Genomic DNA, 7825 nt, shown 5'->3' with positions numbered 1-7825 from the left:
ACCATTAAGAAGGAAGAAAAGCCTCCCCTTTGTGTCATTTGGAAGCACAACAGCTGGTTACAAAACACTGTTTTTCCCCATTCAAACTTGACCAGAGTTAAAACTCGGTAGCTGTCATGGTAATAAGAGTACGCAGGCGGTAGGAAGAGAAATTAGCAGGTTCTATTTGAAACTCCTCTGTTAGGGTATGCTCCTATGAAGACATATGACAAGCAAAGATTGATAGTACTTAATTCTGGTGTATTTGAATGTGTTGAAAGTCAGTCAGTATGATAAATATGAGTTTCTTATTATCTGGTATAATTTTATCTAGCTGTCCGTTTGCCAGAATACACCCATGATTGATTGACTAGATGTCTTTTATAAAGTTACTCTGGTATAATAAATATGAAGGGAACGATGATCTTTTTTAATGTCTAGTTTTGCAGGAGGCTCTTTTGCACTGCTCTATGTAGCAGAGAGTGAACTTACTTTTTCAAGCAAAATGAAACAATACTGTTACTTCACTAAGCCCTTTAAGCTTTTAATAAAGCCAGCTTTAAGCTGTGAAAGTTGGACAACTTGTATCATTGGGTATGTAATTGTCTTGCCTTCATTGTAATTGCATTTAGTTTAAAAGAATTCACATGTGATCAGATGCCAGTAGCCATTTTCTGGCTTAGAACATATATATGAAGTTTTACTGTAGAAATTTTACTGGTTAGGTTTTTACATTCACTGATCTAAAACAATTTAAAGTAAATGTTTGTTGTTTTTTTTTGGGGGGGTATGTGGGGTGGGTGTGTGTGTGAGAACAAGTAGATAAGAAACATGTAGCTCTTTCCAGTGTAGACTTCCTCTGGCAGATCTGATCCCACAGCTCTGTGCAAATAAAACCACAGAAACAGAGAAATTCCGGAAAAAAATCCTCATGGCAAGATCAACTGCACCTAAACAATTCTTGACAGCTACATCCCTACTGTATTTTTAACTCTCCCCACTGACGTAGATTATACAGCCTTCCTAAGAAACTCACTGCAGTTGTTAACAATCCTCACAATTGGGAAAGGATTGCTTTTCTTAATGTCTAACCTACATTTTCTGTGCTGTGGTTGATGTCCTTTCCTTTTCTTTTATATACAATGCATACTATGTTTTCTTCCTCTTTTTCACATGTGAAAACTGTTACTATGTCTCTTCTTAAGGTGCATCTACTGAAAAAAACCCGCGCAGGTAGTAAAGGCAGTAAATTCATTGCAGGTCATGTGTTTATCCCACCCACCAACTCACCCTGGATAAATCCCATCTTCTTTGCCTGCCACAGCTACAAAGGAAAGAACATGAAACAGCTTAAGCCAAAAGCAGGGGCTTTTGGAAGTGAAACTCATGGCTTTCATGAGTCAGCTGACAGGGAATAGTTCTGCTGGTTTAAGTAGAGCAGCTATAAATTAACTTGCCTAAGCAAAACAACCTAATGTTTGTAATCATTTCTCAAAGATCCTGATTTCCATCTTATTCCTCTTTCCCTTCTTCAAACTAAACATTTTCTCTCTATATGGCAGTCTTGTACCCACACCTGAAGGTAATACTGAAACTTCTGTCAAGCTTATATTAAAAATAGTATAAACTATACTATACACATTACAGTTCACTGTTTATCTTCTTCCTCTTTGCAACAGAATGACAACTCCAACAAAACTACTGCCATGCTAGGCATACCCCATCTTCTACTCAGCAGTTGATCGTTCCTATCACAAAAAGGGTGATATTCTGCTCCTGTCTTCCCAGAATTGCCTTCAATTCACCTCCCCACCTCCCCACCCCCACCCCCCTGGTCTTTTTTTTCCTACTTGTCCAGATCATTTTCAATTCTACTCTTGTCTCTCAATTTGCTTGCAGCTCCTCCCAGTTTGGAATCAAGCAGTGAGCGCTCTATAGAGTGCTCAGCAATTACACTTCCCACGCAGTGCTCAGTTCTGCGTATCTGGCACAACAGGGTTTGCAGACTCATCTTGCTGCTGTTAGATATGGTCCTAATTATATTAAGGAGCAGGTAGAATGAAAAGTCAAATACAGGCTACTCATATGGAAAACATAGTGTGCGTTTTTCCTTGAAAGAGGGCACGTAGATCTCCAACCATCATGAGCAAGCCCAGCAACACCATGCAGTGAATTTTCCTCTCTGTTTTAAAGTAGTTCTTATTTCCAGTGTCATTGCAAGACTTAGACAACAAAATCATATACACCCTTGTCAGTTTTCAGGTTGTGAGGTTAATTAGTTTCTGCAACAAGAGAGAGGACACCTAAATGCAAAAGAGACAAAAAATGTCTTTCAAGGTACCAGTGAATAGAAGACTACCAGGCTTTATGTGTAGAAGCACTGTTCATCACAGTATTCGTGTTCACTAATACAATGTCAGGAGAATTGTTCAAAATATATTGAAGGAAAAGTTTTAGAGAATGACATTTAGTGCAAGAACTGAAAATAGAAGCAGCAGCTTTTAGGATAATATTTTTCTTCCATAGCCTCTTAAGCAGGCAGAAAGAGGCAGCGTCCCCAGTGCCCTGGCAGCCAAGAGGCAAACAAAAGAGGTGATTATCCTGCTGTATTCAGCATTGGTGTTGCCTCACCTTGAGCACTGTGTGCAGTTCTGAGCCTCATAGATTAAGAAGGATGTCAAGGTACTCAAATGCATCCAGAGGAGGGCAAGAAAGCTGGTGAAAGGTAGAAGGAAAATCCTGTAAGAAGTGCCTAAGGACTTTGGGCTTGTTTAGTGTGGAGAAAAGGAGGTGGAGGGGGTAATCTCATTGCTCTCTACAGCTTCCTGTGATGGCTCAAGAGCAAAACTGAAGTTTTATTTAAAGGCTGAAGTAAAGGCATTAAAATTAACATGAAATTGCAGATACAGTAATATCCTCACAAACTGTACTGTACTTCAATTGTGTCCGCCTTTCCCTGTAAAACTCTGCCATCATAGGAAATGTGAAAATCGCAGGCTGAAAGTCTGGAACTATCTTCAAAGTTGAACCATTTTAAAGAAATGCATAGTTTCACAATTATGAAACGAAATTGGTTTTCCATTTAATTGATATTGAGTCACAGTTCTCAGGAGTATTAAAAGAACCCTAAACAACAAAGCAACCAAGGCCCCTTTGTGATATGTTTCCAATGTCAGTAATACATGCTAAACATACAATCAGATATGAATTATAAAACATAAGCCTTGTATGGGAATTAGTTAACCATTACCACTTCACTCTTCATGAGAACTGTCTTTTTCATTGCTTGTATCTGCTGGGAGATCGGTGTGGTGATTAGCCATATCAGAGAGCAATGCAGAGGGCTTTTAAGGTACAGTAAGCCTTGAATAACAACAGGTAAATAATAAAACAGAGGTGGGCCATGAAGATGATCATGAGGGGGCTGGAGAACCTCTCTTATGAAGACAGGTGAAGAGAAATTAGGCTTGTTCAGCTTGGAGAAGAAAAGGCTCCAGGGAGACATTAGAGCAGCTCCCAGTGCCTAAAAGAGGCCTACAAGAAACCTGGAGAGGGCTTTGGATAAGGACATGTAGTGATAGGACATGTAGTGATACTGGCAGTGTTCAAGGCCAGGTTGGACACAGGGGCTTGGAGCAACCTGCTCTAGTGGAAGGTGTCCCTGCCCGTGGCAGGGGGTTGGAACTGGATGAGCTTTAAGGTCTCTTCCAACCTAAACCATTCTGTGATTCTATGATTCTAAATTGGAAAACTCTCATTTCTACTATTCTATAGAATACTATACTATGCTCTAGTGTTGTTCTCCCCTTCTTCTGTCTGAGATACCTACCAGTACAACATATATATTAGTAAAATAAGGTTTACAAGGAGACAATGGATGGTCTCTCAACAACAAATAGGCTTGTCAATCTTGTGTTTATTGGAAAGAATTGCTATTCTTTACCTTACTTTATTCTAGTCTTATTAAAAAGAAATTACCTCTGCATTTCTGTTGCTGACAATTGCCGTATTTTCTTCCCCCCTTTTTTTCCTCTCTGTCTCAGTACCCCCATAATGATCTACATTCTGCATGAAATTATTTACATTTTGTCCCAAATATTGTAATTAATTTTTTCCACAAAAAACCTCTCCTATTATTCCCAGAAATTTAGAACAATACCTTAAAATGTAAAGGAAATGTGGATGGAATATTCAATCCAGGAGGCACGGATTTGTTCTGCATTGTAAGACTTTGCAATAAGGAGACAAAGACTTATTGCAAAGGCAACAGTCTAGGTCAGCCAACTCTTCTGAGAGAGATGAGGTGTGTCTTGAATCAAAATACAATGGCAAATTCTGCCTCGGTCAAACTATTCACTATTCAGTTCTACATCATAATAGGAAAATGTGATTTTTCTTAGTTTCTATTCTCCTCCTGCTTCTCAAATTCTTTCATGAAGTGCAGTTATTTTGTACTTAACTGTCCTAAGATACAAAGGACTTAGCCTCTGGCTTGTGAGTTGAATATTGTGCTTATAGGCTTGCCCAGCTTTACGTTCCGAATATTGTCTATAGTGTCAAGTACACTGGTCATCTTCTAGGGAAATGTACCCTTTGACGTAAGTAGGATGAGAAAAATATAAAATCTTGGGGAGACACAAAAAGGTGGTGGTTTGGGGTTTGGGTTTTTTGGTCATTGGGGTTTGGTTGGTTGGTTTTGTTTTTCAACAGAACTACCAGAATTTATTTTCTTGGCATTGCAGTGGCCACAATCCTTGTTCACATTCCAGCGTTCTCACAAAGGTAAGCCTGCTGCCTTGTTCTCTTTCACTGCCTGATGACTTCTATCCCATCTATGCTAAGTGCTATTATTCTATCTTTGTCTCCTTAGTCCTTATATTCTTCCTCATTATAAAGTTTTACCCCACTTCTTGTGGACGTATCTGTCTACAGCTTTCATTCAGTAATGTTGGCTTAAAGAACGAAAATCTCAGGAGACTACTGTTCACATCAACCCTGTTCGTGCCAACATGAGAATTGCATAAAATGAGATAAAAATACTTTGGGTTTGTGTTTTTCTTATAGTACTTGCAGTACTTACGGAACTTTTATTTTTAGTTCTAGTAGGAAGTAATTCTCTCTGACTGGTATGAACTTGTTTCTTTACTTATTGCAACCAGACAAGGACAGTGTGTAAGAGAAGATTTTCACTAGCATAAATGTCAGCCCAAAGGCTGATTCCTGTTGAAAGTCAAAGGAAGATGGATGTCCAAATGCCATTTTGTGCTACAGAAAATATCTCCATTTGTTAATACCTATATTTTAAGTGGAAAAACTCTTTCTCTCTGCCTAGCCATGTGTGCCTGTGTGCACTTAAACATAATTGCATAGATATTAGATTAAATTCAGAGTCTTAATATGTTTAAAATAGACACAGAAAGCAAGTTGTGAGTAACGTGATTTAAGTCCCTCTGGCCACTGGGTGTCAATGTTGATGCATATTACATCAAGAACGAAGCATTTTATAGGCAACAGAAAAAAAAGTGTTTCTAAGTAGATAGTATAATCTGAATTATTTAGGTTGACTGGGAAAATTTGCTCATTCCTTCCCTCCTACAGGTTTGTTTGCATTTAGTAACTGGTTAATACAAACATACCTACCAATTTTTCCTGTACTCATTCAATACGTTTGTGACATGATTCCATTACGGAAGTTATTTCTTGCCCAATTTCATTGTTTTTCAGTTGTGTCAAAAAATGCATTGAATTCACAGAAGCTTGATGACAAGGACAAAAAACACTTCTTTAGAGAAGCAAAACCTAGCAACCATTTGGGAAAAGTATTTGAAGACTGTGAAAAATGCACATATTTTATTGATATTCCTCCACAGATTTTACTAAGTTCTTTAGCATTCGTGCTTCTAGTTTCTTCAGAAAGGGTTATCTAGGCCTACTTATTTCTAGGACAAGGAATCACTGCTTACAGTGGTGCATATTGCTATTCTAGATTAAATGTATCTGTGCACACATGCTTCTGCTGTCATCAAAATGTTAGTTTTACTTTGAAGTTGCTTAACTAAAAATAATAACTCAGGTGCTACAGTCTTCAGAAATAAGTTTGCAAGAGCTAGATCAATACATTTCTAAATAATTCCTCAAGTCCTTTTTCAACACTGAAATGACAGAGATGTTCACTGCTGACTTTCAATATCGAAGCATTGCAATGAATTTTCAACTTATCGAGCATCAAAATTCACAAAAAGGATTATGTTTTTATTCTCCCACCACTTTTGGTAAACATTTGTTACCACCTCCATCCATACTCAAAGTTCACATTCCTGCTGTTAAACAAGTGTATGTTAATTGGAGAGAGTGCTAAGCTCATTTTTTGTGTATGTATTTATGCCACCTGAGTATATACAAAACCAGAAGTCTGTACCTTTGGGCCTCTGGTATATTCACTATGGTACTGTAGCACTGGTGCTTTGGGGGAGGGAGTCAATATATCTTCTGTTATAATCTACTTTTTCCCAAATATGTCTTCAAAAGGAGCAAAGCGAAGTTTTTCACAGTTTACATGCAAGAGAAGGCTGTCAGAACTGCACCTTCTACAGATGCCTCCAGCAATAGCGGGTTTCAGAACCACATACAAGTCCCCAGTGGTGAAGAATAGCTGCAGTGTGATACTTTTTGCTCAATGTATGGAGCTGACATAGTAAAGACTGAAAGAGACAGCAAAAAGTAGAAGACAGCAGACACTGAGATTTCATCTGGCTGTGGGCTAGTGGAGGAACAGGAACTCTGATAACAGGGCAGATCAGATTCTCATCCCATCATGTTTGCACTTTTGTTGATCTCAGGTGGAGATCAGCAGTTTTGTCTCATTGCATTTTGACAATCTGCTTTATGCTGTATGAGTACTGCTCAACAAAACTCCTATATGGTTGTCACTGAATGTGTCCAGCACAAGGCTAGGCAAACATCCCACATGATTTGTTAACTACAGCTGATCCTGCCCAAGGGCAGTGGGGCGTATTAGGTGATATTTCAGGTCCCCTTCCACCCTGTTTTTTATTCTGAAAAGAGTAGGTTATACCCACTAATGCAGTGTGACTTGTCCTGTCATTGTGAGGGTTAGAGCAAGGTGGTTCACTCTGTCACATAGATTAGATTATATCAGTTTTTTTCCCACTAAGGGCAATATTAAGTAACACACTCCCATTAAATTCAGTGATATTTGGAAACTAATACAGCTAAATCTGTGAAGCATGCATTACCATATAAAGCTATCTAGTACACAGAAACTAACAGTGCTGTTTCTCAGTTTCACAGTTACATTCGTGTGCAATGTTGGACTTATGACTGGAACTGTTATGAGGTGGAAAATGCAAATAACTAGTGAAAGGCCTAAACACAGAAAATAAAGTATAAAGAAGCTAATGTAGGCCTAAATCTAATTCATAAAGTAATACTAAAGTTGGCTACAGGCCTGGGGGGTTGGCATCTTTATCCAGACAACATCTCTCCTAAAAGTAACACAGAAGAAATAAACCCCTAAATACACAGGCTGCAGACTCCATAGGGACTTCTTTCCAACATTCTGCCTTTATTATTGCTTTTCAATACACTATCCCTTACTTTTTTAAAGCTGGTCATCCCACTGCAGTGAAGATGAATATTTTCAGCTCTGCCACCTTATCTCTCTTACTCCTCATACTGTTTTGGCATGATTTAGTGAAGGCCTGTTCTTATATGAATTAATTTAGGTCAGACTCCTACCAGTGCTGCCTCTAAATAATTTGCACAGCAGTTGAGTAATTCAATAATAGAAGGATAAACTGGCAGTTACTGACCTCTACTCATTTCA

The sequence above is a fragment of the Psittacula echo genome, assembly GCF_963264785.1.
Source record: "Psittacula echo genome assembly, chromosome: 7".
NCBI lineage: Eukaryota > Metazoa > Chordata > Aves > Psittaciformes > Psittacidae > Psittacula > Psittacula echo.
The sequence above is the reverse complement of the archived record's forward strand: the minus strand, read 5'-3'. Positions refer to the sequence as shown.